Source organism: Macaca nemestrina, chromosome 1, assembly GCF_043159975.1.
Source record: "Macaca nemestrina isolate mMacNem1 chromosome 1, mMacNem.hap1, whole genome shotgun sequence".
NCBI lineage: Eukaryota > Metazoa > Chordata > Mammalia > Primates > Cercopithecidae > Macaca > Macaca nemestrina.
This window is the reverse complement of record NC_092125.1, coordinates 167,230,293-167,243,472: the sequence shown is the minus strand read 5'-3', so window position 1 is coordinate 167,243,472 and position 13,180 is coordinate 167,230,293. Positions and strand designations below refer to the sequence as shown.

Genomic DNA, 13,180 nt, shown 5'->3' with positions numbered 1-13,180 from the left:
AACATGGTGAAACCCCGTCTCTACTAAAAAAATACAAAAAACTAGCCGGGCGAGGTGGCGGCGCCTGTGGTCCCAGCTCCTCGGGAGGCTGAGGCAGGAGAATGGCGTAAACCCGGGAGGCGGAGCTTGCAGTGAGCTGAGATCCGGCCACTGCACTCCCGCCTGGATGACAGAGCCAGACTCCGTCTCAAAAAAAAAAAAAAAAAAAAAAAAAAATCACCTTGGCTAATTTGTAAGAAAAAGGGAAGGGAGCCCTTTCTGACTGTAAAAGCAACTTGTACTAAAGTCCTGTAGTGAGTGTGAGGAGCAGGGCATCGAGGAGGAACTGAAAGCTGACCAATTTGACTTGGGGTAGTGGAATCGTCAGAATTGACGCTGGTGAGGTGGCACAGGCCAGGTCCCACAGGACCTGGTGGACTATTACAAGAATGGGCTCTTTCTTAAACATAATGAGTGTCTGCCCAAATTTTTAAATGGGGAAATGATACGATCAGATTCCATTTGGAAAGATCATCCCAATTGCAGTGCAGAAACAAATCTTAAGAGGGCAATAAAGAAAGTGGGAGATCTGTTAGCAGGCTGTTGCAGTTATCCAGCCAAGATGAGATGATATCTTGGACTAAAGTGAGGCTGAAAGATGGATATAAATGGATGGATGCAGAGTTATTTAGGTATTGCATTTATAGATCTTAGTGATGGATTCTATTGAGAAGAAAAAGAATCAAGACTAGATCTTGAGTTTTTGCCCAATATGACTAGAAAGGCGAAGTCATTCTCTGAAAAAAGGAAACACTGGGAAAGTATTAGTTGGCACAGAAGCATGATTCCAGTTCTGAGTGTGTTGATGTGAGTGGCTTTGTGACACCAAAGTATATGTGAAGTAGACAATGGAATATGACCATCTGGAATTCAAAGAAGTACAGACTGGGAATTATCACAGGGATCATACGTAAGGAACCTGAAGCCATGACATGTCCCAGGGAGAGAGTGTGGAATGAGAAAATCCGTGAGAGACAAGACTAACACGTCAGGTACTCTATTAGTTCATAAGAGAACACAAAAAGATGGGCATGTAAAGGAGATTGATAAAGAGAAACCAAAGAATTAGTACAACTACCAAGAGACTCTGGTTTCTAAGAAGGCTAAAAAAAGAGTATTTAAAGAAGGGAGTGGGTCACAATATTAAATCCTTCTGAGACATTATTTTTTTTAAAAAAGGAAAATATTTATTTTATTTAGAAATATGAATATCACTGATGAACTTGGAGTGATGGCACATTAGCTAGTTTTTAGTGAGTAAAGACTAAACAAGAGGTAAGGAAAAAAATAGAGGCAGTGAGAACAGATAAGAAGTTCAGGTGCAATAAGGAAGATTGAGCAGAGTGCTATCTAGGAGAGGAAGGTAAGGGAAACTTTTCTTTTGAAAGTACTAAACATACTTAAGAGCTACTTAAGCATATTTTAATGAAAATGGAGAGCATCCTGCTAAGACAAAGCAATTGAAAACAGAGGAGAGAGATTGAATCATTGATACTGGCTGCCTGAGAAGCAGAAATAATGTATTCCAAAGCACTTGCAGAGGGATTAGTCTTGGAAGAACTTTCACAGTGTTGTCACAGGGCTATATGCATAGACCTACCATATGTCATGGTCTTCTTGATAATATTATGTTAACCTCTGATTCTCTTGCAGGTTTAGAAGCGGCAACACTTCTGTTGCCTGAGATTGGAATGATGTGACTGAGACTGCCTTCCTGGCAGCGAAATGGGCTATTCGGCAGGCACAAGTCCTGTGGTAGTTGACCAGAGGTGCCCGTTTGAGCTGGGTGTGCATGTGACCACAGATGGCTTCAGCTGGGGCCTGTGGCAGTGCATGGAGTGCTTGAGAATAACAGTAGGCTTTTAGTCCCAACTATGGAAGGGAGCTGAGCTGTGGTATTCCTCGATAGAGAAATAGCTGGCAGCTGTATATGCCGCCCTTCATGCTTGTGAGAGTGTGACAGCACGGGCTGCAGTCGTCATGCAGATAACTTATCAGACAGTGGGATGGGTAATGATGCATTCCCGGGTAATGACCCCCAGGATTGGGACAGCACAGACATCCACTTTAGCAAAGTGGGGTGCCTACTTAGAGCAGTGGAGTACTCTGAGTACAGGTCCCTTAGCAGCAGAGCTGCAAAAGATCTCAGGACCTGTAGTCCCAATGCAAGATAAGGCCATGGGGCCTAAGGCACCCCCGCCATTCCTGATGGGTCATAGTCTACAGATAGGTCTAGCCAGGGTGCTACTGCTGCCTGGACCACTGTTGCAGTCCAAGTTAGTATTGACACCATATGGTTTGAAAGCAGGTGTGGGCATATTTGCCAATGGGCTGAACTCAGGACAGTGCGAATAGTGATCACTAAGGAGGTGACACCTACAGTAATCTGCACCGATAGCTGGGCAGTTTATCAAGGCTTAATCTTGTGGTTAAATACACAGAAGTTACAGAAGTGGCTAGTTCGTCACTGACCCATGTAAGGCCAAGCCATGTGGCAAAACCTATGGGAGGAAGGATGACCTCCTCTGACCAGGTATGGGGATGAACAGTAACATGTTGTTGCCTGCCCCAAGGCCCACAAAGGTAGGGAAATTAAAACCTGGCTTAATGTATAAAGCAACATTGGGGTAGCGTCACCATGGGGTGGTTACCTGCTATAACTTAGAGTTGTTGCCCCCTGTATTACTACTGCGGCCCTGGGTCCAGGGTTCCTCTCTGTGGGTACATTTCCCCACTAGAAAAACTCTCTCAGCCTTACATTCCCCTCCCATTCCCTTGGGGGTGAAATGTAAGGCCTATGTGTCAGACCTGTGTATCTAGGGCCTGTGTGCCTACAGCTTATGTATAAGGCCTATGTGTCAGACCTGTGTGTCCAAGGCTAATGTCTCTGTTGGCCTAGGGGGTGGAATGTAAGGAAAATAGATGTTCTGTGGTCAAGAACAGGCTGAAGCAAATATCCAGTCCAGCATGACTCAGCAAATTTGGATTGCAGGCACACACCTCCACTCATTATGTAACCATGCCACGAGAGGCACATTAGGTGATCACCCACATGAGCCTGTGCTTGGCTCAGAGCCACTATTGTCTGTAAAAGGTATAGTTACCCTGATAACACTGTACATACAGCTTGTGCCCATGGCTCGCACCCAGGCTTGTTTGTGCCTAGGTTCGCTCACATCCAGAGACAGAACAAAGCTACATCGAAACTATATATGATTCAAGTGTTTTTCCAGCTACCTACCAGTCATCCACTGACTTCCCTTGGACTCAGTTAGAACCTGACACAAGGACATCAGGCTGTTGTAAATTTGGAGCTGGCATGGTCACTTTCTCCAAAGCTGCCTGTTGTTTCCTCCTCAACAGCAAGCTCTTCCTCTTTAGTTGTAATACCGTGGAATTGCAATTCCCTTAGTTACTTCCTCAATTATAAAGAATGAACTTTCTGGGACCTTCTTTCACCAAACTCTCTTGAATGCTAATGTTTCTTAAGTAGTCTGAACTATTTCCTCTGAGCCAAATTATTCTGCCTCTTTTGAGCTCTCTGTGTCTAAACTGTCCCTGTAAGAATCCTATCAAAGCCAACTTTGACAGTGCATCTAACCAGTCATCTGTTGGTCAGTCGGTCAGTCAAGAAAATGATTTACTAAGTACCTAAGACCTGCTAGGCACTTTCTAGTAATTGGAATAATTAGTTGCCCTTTTTGTCCTGTTAACTGTCCTATTTTTTCCTTTTCTTAGGTCTTTTGCAGTTAATATAATAAACTTACCCTAGAACCTCAGGTTTTTAACATGCTATAACTTTTCTACAATCTATCTTGCTCTCCTATCCATTTCACAGGCACATAGAACTGTAGAATTGGAAGGGAACTTTGAAATTGGCCCATCTGGCACCTCTTACATTTGAATGTGCATATAAATCACCTGAGGATCTTGTTTAAATACAGATTCTGAATCAGTAGGTCTGGGATGAGGCCTGAGATTCTGTATATTTAGCAAGCTCCCAGGTGATGCTGATAGTGCTGGTACTTGAACAACCCTTTAAAGAGCAAAGGTATAGCAAAGGTATAGTCTCCTGGTTCATAACTAAGAGTATATATCAGAATGCCCTGCTTTCGCAAAATACAGATTCTGAATCAGACTCTAGCAGTGGGGCTGGGACATATGAAATTTGAAAAGGCAGTCTCAGAATTCCATTTCCAGTCAATATGGAATAACAGGAATTGGATTTATCATCCTGCCTGAAACAACTAAAAGAAAAAAACCTGAAAAATTATGATTCACTGGTTTTCAAGACATTAGTGGATAAAGGAGTGATTTCTCTGGACATGAAACAAATGGCATAAGCCCTATGATTGTCCTAGTTTACTGCCTTGAAAGTGTCTCCCAGCCATGGATTAGAGGAGAGTAACCCAAGCAGAGACTGGCTAACTCCAGAGATGAGAATCAGGCAAGAAAAAGATGGGCAGAGTTCTCAGAGCAGAGTACCAGAAAAGGAGCTTCACAGAGAGAGAAATCCAGAAAGCCCCCTTCGAGTACATAGCAGAACACTGATTAGCACACAAGTGCCAGAAAACTACTCAAGGCAAAGAACAGCTAGAAAGGATAAGAAGTAACAAAGCCCTGTGCTCACACAGGATGGACAATAGTACCTGTACCCATCAGCCAAACATGTCATGGTTCAGGGGGCATTTTCAGAACACTCAGGAAGGACTTCCACAGGTAAGGAATAATGAGTCCTAGACTGAGCACTGCTACAACCCCACCTAACAAATCTTAAAGGCAGGATTTAAAAGGATAACTGTTTTTAAGCAATTTAACTGTATTGCAGAATAAATCTCAAGAATATTTATAGACATACAAATTATCCAGCACCAAACAAAGTAAAATTCACAGTAAATAGCATTCAATGAAAAATTATCAGGCACGGAAAGAAGAGACTGTAATCAATAAAGAGAAGAAAAATTAATTTAAAAAACTAACTCTAAATGTTAGAATTAAGAGACAATAATACATTTGTAATATTTCATACATATAACTTCTATGTATATAGGTTTTCATCCACGGTTGCAGACTCATAACTCCCATAGCCCTTGTTACAAACAGATCTACAGAGGTTACAGACAGACTCTCTCTCTCTCTCTCTCTGATACTCGTCTGCCCTCCTTTCACCTCATTCCAGTGGGGGAGTCCTGCCCCATATCCTGGAGAAAGAAATGTTGCTGAGATGCCAAGTAGAATCTGAACAGACAGGCCTTGCTGGGTGTAGATCCCACTCTTTTTGTCCGGTCACATTTTGACATGGTTTGCCATGCTTCAATCATGCCTACCCAATGAAGTCTCCATAAAAGACCCAAGAGGACAGGGTTCATGGGGCTTCTGGAGAGCTGAACTCATGAAGGCTGACAGAAAGGTAAACAAGAACAAAACCACAGGCTGAGAGGGTGGCTCATCTCAACTCCAGGGAGACAGAGGCTTCTGCACGCGGGACTCTTCTGGACCTGGCCCTATGGATCTCTTCATCCAGCTGTTTATTTGTATCCTTTAAAATGTCTTTTATAAAAACTTGGTGAATGTGTCTTCCTGAGATCTGTGAGCCCCTTTAGCAAATTAATGGAATCCAAAGTGGGAGTCATGAGAACCCAAACTTGAAGCTGGTAGATCAGAAGTTCTGGAGGCCCAGACTTGCAACTGACATTGTGGGGCTGAGGGTTGAGACTGAGCCCTCAAACTGCTGGATCTGATGCTATCTCCAAGAGACAGTAATGGAATTCAATTGAAGAACACCTAGCTGGTGTCTGCTACAGAGTTGATTGCTTGCTTGCCAGTGGAGAGAAATACCAAAATGTATTTTGGTATTAACTATTGTTTTGGTGTGAGAACAGAGGAAAAATTGTTAGAGTTTTTCTTAACAACAGTAAAAGCTGTATTCCATATGTTTACCATGTAAAGTAGAGATAAGGAAGATATTTTCAAAATACAGTAAATAGGGTTAATTTTAGAAGATTAGATATTGTGGAAGAAAATATTAGTGAGCTTAAAGACAGAGCAACAAAAACCATTCAAAATGAAACACAGAGAAAAGAGAATTAAGAAAAAAAAAAAGAATCAATCAAATGGCCTAATAATGTATAGTTGTCCCAGAAAGTAATTTTCTTCCAAAATCCAAAAAAATTTAAATATTTACAATGCTTATATTACATATTTAATATATTAAAGTATTATTTTTTAAATGCTGGAAATTTTCCAAAATTGATTTAAAAATATACATGCACAAATTCAAAAAGCTCAAAAAACCCAACCACAAAAAAACTTGAAGAAAACTACATTAAAGCACCTGATAATCAAATTGCCCAAAGCCAGCGATAAAGAAAAGTCTAAAAAACATTCAGATAAGGGGAAAATGTCATGCTATATACAGAGTAACAAAGGTAATTATGGTCAGCAGATTTTGCGCCAGAAGTAATGGAAGCAAGAAGACAATGGAACATCATCTTTAAGGCACCAAAAAAGAAAAGAAAAAAAAATCCTGTTATCCAAGAACTGCATACTAAATGAAAATACCTTTTTAAAGTGAAGGTGAAATAAATACCTTTTCAGACATAAAAAAATAAAAGAATGCATGGTCCCAATAAATCCACACTACAAGAACTGTTAAAGGAAGTCCTCAAACAAAAGGACTTCCTTCAGATGGAAAAGTGAATCTATATCCAAGAATGAAGAACACTAGAAATGGTAACAACACTATTACATATATACCATTTTCATATTTTAAAAAAACCTCTTTACAAGATAATTGTGTCTTTAAACAAAAAAAGTAGCATAAAATTTATGATGTATATATAAAAGTAAAACAAATGACAGCTATAGTATAAAAACAGAATGAAGAAATGAAAGCTTATTATTGTAAGGCTTTCTATTATGTGTGTGTACAAAAAAGAACATCTTCAAAGTAGGGTGTGGTAATGTACACTTGTAGTACCAGCTACTTTACAGGTTGAGGTAGGAGGATAACTTGAACCTAGGAGTTTGTGTTTGAGTTTGATTGTTTTTCTCAAAATATTATTTGGGTTCTGTTCTTTAAAAAAATGGCTTAATTCATTCTTTCAGCACCTACGTATCTAGTGCTGGAGAAACAGAGATTTAAAAAGACAATCCATGACTTCACTGAGCTTCATTGAGTTTACCTTATGGGGGAAAAGAGAAGGTAAGAGAATCTTCCATTGCAATATAATACGAAAAGTACCAAGTAGCAGTTAACAAAGGGCATTAAGAAATAATAGAGAAGAGGTTTTGCTAGATTTATTAAGGAGCTGGAAGGGATGTGGCAAGCATTCTGGGAAAAACTGATTGGAATTCTGTAGTTGCTTCATAATTTAGTTTGATCTTTTATGATTTTATTTAAATCATGCACATCTGTGCTTGGGCATTTATGTGCAAATGTGTTAGTGCATTTACATAGTGCCTGACACAGGGGTTGGCAAATAGAAAGTACTCAATAAACATTTGATAAATCAACAAAAATTCACACACACACGCACGCGCGCGCACACACACACACACACACACACACACATTTTATCCACCAGAAACTGCCTTTAAGTTTTCATTTTGTGCTTGTGTTTCTTTCTGCTAACTTTGGAATACCTACAGCAGCCCAGGCTTGGACCTAAGAGTTGAGGTTTCTCCCTGATCTGGCTTACTGACTTCTATCAACACACCTGCCTTTGGGACTGTATTAGTTGATTAAAGCTGCCTTAACAAATGACTGCAAACTTGACAGCTTACAACAACAGAAATTTATTCTCTAACAGTTCTGGAAGCCAGAAGTCCAAAATCAAGGTACAGGCAGAGCCATGCTCCCTCCCAATGTTTCTTCCCTCTTCCAACTTCTGGTAGTTCCAGGCATTCCTGAGCTTATAGTTGCAAAACTCAAATCTCTGCATCTATCTTCACACAACCTCCTCTGTGTGCCTATGTCTTTTCTTCTCCTGTCTCTTATAAGGATATTTATTACTGGACTTAAGTTCTATTAGATTATCCAGGATGATCTTACCTTGAGATCATAATTACATCTGCAATGATCCTTTTTTCAAATAAGGTCATATTTACAGACTCTAGGGTATAGGACATGAGCATATTTTTTCGGAGGGCCACAATGCAACCCACGATAGGGGCATTTCAAGCAAGTTCAGGACTATAGTGAGATGAATACGGTACTTATATCAGGTACAAAATGTAAGGGAATGCCAAGAAAAACCCTCAGTAATCAACATAAAGAATATTTTAATGCAATAATTATTGAAAAATCAAAATGAATGCTAAAAGTCAATGATGAACAAAATATAAATTTTTAAAATACAGACAATCAGAATTACTGATTTTTCTTTCCTTTTTGATCTCCAATATGGTTCAGCATTGCACTAATTTCCAGCAACAGCCCAAGCTTCCGATCCATAGTGAGGATGAGTTCAACCAAGTCCACTGTTTCCCTTGTCATATTTAGATCACTCTTCTCAGAAACATTGCTCCAGGGAGCTTTACTCAGGAGACCAGGCTGCTATAAACTGGCCTTCCTACTTCCAATGCAGGCTTATTTTTCTTATGAATTGTGCAAACACCTCCTGAGAAGCTAATTAAAATGGAAGTCAGTGCTGCCAAGTCCGGGAAGCCTCCAAATGAGCATCAGGAGGCTGCCAGAAAGCATAATTAATACACACACTCAACTCCTCACTATGGCTTAAGGGAGGGTGGGGGTAGAAGACTTTGAAGGACAAATTAACTCTGAAAGGTGAATACAAAGTGGAACTTTCTGAGCTCCATTGCCAAGCACAGCACAGGCCAAATGAAAGGCACTGGGTATGGGTATAAAGAAATGCTTGGTGTTGGGTGGATGTAGTTTAAGAACAGGAATAAAACTGAACTCCCTGCTTCTTAGTACCATTAAGAAACAAAAAAAATGTTATTTATATTTGATTTGTGTGCTACACTTGGAGTTAAATTAATAAGACATATCAGTAAGCTGGGCCTAGTAGTAAAATAAAAATATAAAATCTGATATTACATAATAACCACTGAGAAAGTATAATAAAAAATAAAATCACATTTCTAATAGTGACGCATGATTTTTCTTCTCAGTCACTTTGCAAACTGAGGACCCCTGGCTGGCAACACCCCACCTGGGCCTCTATCAGCCATGCTGATGTGCCCCAGTTCATCTGTGTTACAGCTTGTGCCTGCATTTGGTGGTTCCCGAGCTCTTATACTGTGCTCAAGAAGAATGAGGATATGCAGGGCATTGAAGGGTGAGGAAGACGTAGAAGAACGATGAAAATGGCTTTCAGTGGAGAAGTGATGTGGGATGAGGGTTGTGGGAGTGGATGGTTGCCCCATTGCTGGGTCTGGGGCCCTTCATGGACTCAGAATAGGGAGTGCATGCTGATTGGTTTGTGAGTATGCCAAAAAGTTTAAAGTGAAGACGCCACTCAAAGGTGGGCATGACAGTGTAGAAAACCCAATTAGGAAAAGGTAGGTATATGTTAAATAGGTGAAGGGCAGAGATTAATCAGAGGAAAGTGTGCCAAATGACCGACAAGTACGCAATCCGGTCAGAAGATTTAACATGTAGCTTGGTTTTCAGGCTTTAAATTGTCTTTAGCTTGGACATGGGGTTTTGCCAGGGACCTGCCCCTATCTGCTTAGGCATTTGTCTGCCTCTGTTGATAGTCTGGCAAAAATATTTTTAATACCTAGGAACAAACTTAAGAGGAAATAAGTAGGACCTCTAAGAACTCAGAGACTTTACTTATAGCCATAAAGAAAGACTTTAAAAGACTTTTCTAAGTGGCAATATGCATTACACTGAGTGAAAAGACTCTATATTGTAATATAAATCCAACTCAAATTCGGATATAAACAGAGTAATTTTAAGAAAAGTATCAATGGTAGTTTTGGAGGAGATTTAACAACTTGATTTTCTTCACATCTTTCTTAAAACAAATAATTTCCACTTTTATTTTAGATGCAAGGAGTACATGTGCAGGTTTGTTACAAGGATATATTGGGATGCTGAGGTTTGGAGTACAATTGATCCCTTTACCAAGGTACTGATCACGGTACAATTGATCCCTTTACCAAGGTACTAACCCAATAGTTCTTCAACCCATGCCACCCTCTCTTCTTCCCAACTCTGGTAGTCCCCAGTGTCTATTGTTGCCATCTTTATGTCCATGAGTACCCAGTGCTTAGCACCCACTTATAAGTGAGAACATGAGGTGTTTGTTTTTCTGCTCCTGCATTACTTCATTTAGGATAATGGTCTCCAGCTGCATCCATATTGTTGCAAAGGATATGATTTTGTTCTTTTTTATGGCTGCATAGTGTTCCATGATAACAACCTGATTTTAAAATTCATCTAAAAGGTCAAAGCAAGAGAGTAGCTGAATACATTTTGAAAGAAAAAAATAGATGACATGGGTTGGACACGGTGCCTCATGCCTGTAATCCCAGCACTTTGGGAGGCCAAGGTGGGCAGATCACGAGGTCAGGAGATCGAGACCATCCTAGCTAACACGGTGAAACCCATCTCTACTAAAAAATACAAAAACTAGCCCGGCATGGTGGCGGGCGCCTATAGTCCCAGCTACTCTGGAGGCTGAGGCAGGAAAATGGTGTGAACCCCAAAGATGTAGCTTGTGGTGAGCCGAGATCGCACCACTGCACTCCAGCCTGGGGGACAGTGTGAGACTCTGTCTTTAAAAAAATAAAATAAAATAAAAAATGAAATAAATAAAAATAAAAAGTAGATAACATGAACTTCCAGGTAACTAAAATTATTACAGAACTATAACGCTTAAGAAAAGGGATAATGTTACCAGCTAAGAAAATTGACACATGAAACAAAATAGCCTATAAACTGAGCTCCCTATGTGTAAGGTTTTTATGTGGATTAGAGGCTCTGTAGTAAGTGATTTTTGAAGGGAAGGCTTAATAAATATTGATCTAATGTGGAGCTATTTATTAATTATTAGAGAAAAATAGTTGCCCCCTTTATATATCACTTAAATTGAAATTGATTAAAGATAGAAATGAATTACAAGAAAGTATATGAGACCATCTGATCTCAAGATAGAGATATATTTTTCAAAGCATGAAAACAAGGAACATTATAGAGTAAAAAGTCAACTTTTCTCCATGAAATTTAAAATCTTTATATCAAAACTCACTGTAAGCAACTTAAAGGAAATAATACATGTAGAAAATATTTGCCACATGTATGAAACACGATTATTAGCCTTGTGTAATAGATGTCTCAAAAATCAATAAGGGTTGATTTTGATTGTTAAATCAAGAAGAAAAAGAAAAGATGCCAGGTCCGGTGGCTTGTGCCTTTAATCGCAGCTATTCAAAAAGCTGGGGTGGGAAGATTGCTTGAGGCCAGGAGTTAGGGACCAGCTTGAGCAAGATAGCAAGATCCCTGTCTCTCAAAAAATTAAAAATAAAAAAATCAACCAAGTGTGGTGGTGCACGCTTTTAGTCCAAACTACTTAGGAAATTGAGATGGGAGGATTGCTTGAGCCCAGGAGTTCTAGGCTACAGTGAGCTGTGATGTTGCTGCTACACTCTAGCATGGGTGACAGAGTGATGTCCTGTCAAAAAAAAAAAGAAATAAAGAAGAAAGAAAAGAAAGGAAGGAAGAAAGGAAGGAAAGAAGGAAGGAAGGAAGGAAGGAAGGAAGGAAGGAAGGAAGGAAGGAAGGAAGGAAGGAAGGAAGGAAGGAAAGAAGGAAGGAAGGAAGGAGAAAGAAAGAAAGAAAGAAAGAAAGAAAGAAAGAAAGAAAGAAAGAAAGAAAGAAAGAAAGAAAGAAAGAAAGAAAGAAAGAAAGAAAGAAAGAAAGAGAAAGGAAGGGCAGGGAAGGGAAGGGAAGGGAAGGGAAGGGAAGGGAACGGAACGGAACAGAATGGAACGGAAAGGAAAGGAAAGGAAAGGAAAGGAAGAAGGAAAGAAAAGATGAATACTATACTCAAAAAAATGAGTGAAACTCATGAATGAAGGGTTCACGTAAAAAGAAATCTAAATGGCCAATTTTGTGTGAAAAATGTTAACTTTGTAAGTAACAAAAGAAATGCAAGTTAAAATAAAAGCAGAATACCATTGCTCAAACTGAAAAAATTATTTTTAAAAAATCAAACCCAATATGTGATAAACAAAACTCAAGTCTCTACATGCTCACTTTTCGCAGAAATGTCAAGCAGTGCCCTCTTTTGAAGTCTTTTGACTATTATATATCAAAAACCTAAAAAAAATCCTGCCAATTCTTTACTAATTCCATTTTTAAATAGAACTGAGGAAATGATTTAAATGTACACATAGGTTTAAGATAAGATATTCATTACAATATTAACAAAGGCAAAAAATGTAAAATAGTCTCAGTATGTAACAACATGAAAACAATTATATAATGGGATCCTATGATATTATTAAAATAATGTTTTGAACAATAATTATACATTGTAATGCTCTATTTACTTTTAAATTTATTAAAAGCTGTAAATAAATACCTGAGCAAGCAAATACATACTACAGGAAAAAAGAATAATTAACCCTGATGTATTAAGATTAACATTTTCTCAGAGCTAAGCATTTTATTGGCTTATTATTTTCACACTTTTTCATTTTATGTTGTCCAGATTTTCTACCATTAGAATACATTATTTTATAATCAGAAAAAAGTTAATTAAAACATTTTTTAAGGCTTGATTACCACCTCATAGGATATCAACCCTAGAAAAGAACATGAACAAAAACCTGACCTGCCTTCTCATTTTTCCCATAAAGAAACCAGAGAATCAGAAAGTTAGATGGTTGGCAAAGGCCAAATGCTATTTGCAAGCAGAGTAAAGGTGCCTCCTCAAATTTGCAGCCAAATAGACCTCCCCAAGATAGCCTGTTTCAAAGAATCCCTTTACAGGCACCCAGATGGAGAAGCCACCAGCCCGCAGTGTTTTGGGGGACATGGCAGGCCAAGGGCAGTTTTCCAACTCATCTCAAGCTCTGGCCATTCTTGTTGAAACCTTAAGACCAGAAAGTAGAGATATGTCCAGGCCTCAGTCTTGCTGCCCAAGAGACAAATCCTCACCTGCCT

General features: G+C 39.3%; 1 long non-coding RNA gene across 1 annotated transcript; it reads left to right on the top strand.

The window, feature by feature from the left end:
* The first annotated feature begins 560 nt into the window (after nucleotides 1-560).
* Nucleotides 561-10,218, top strand: LOC139356812 (uncharacterized). Its single transcript, XR_011609242.1, has 3 exons — nucleotides 561-1,031; nucleotides 7,147-7,243; nucleotides 10,058-10,218. It is a non-coding gene; the product is annotated as an uncharacterized lncRNA (long non-coding RNA).
* Nucleotides 10,219-13,180: the final 2,962 nt, after the last annotated feature.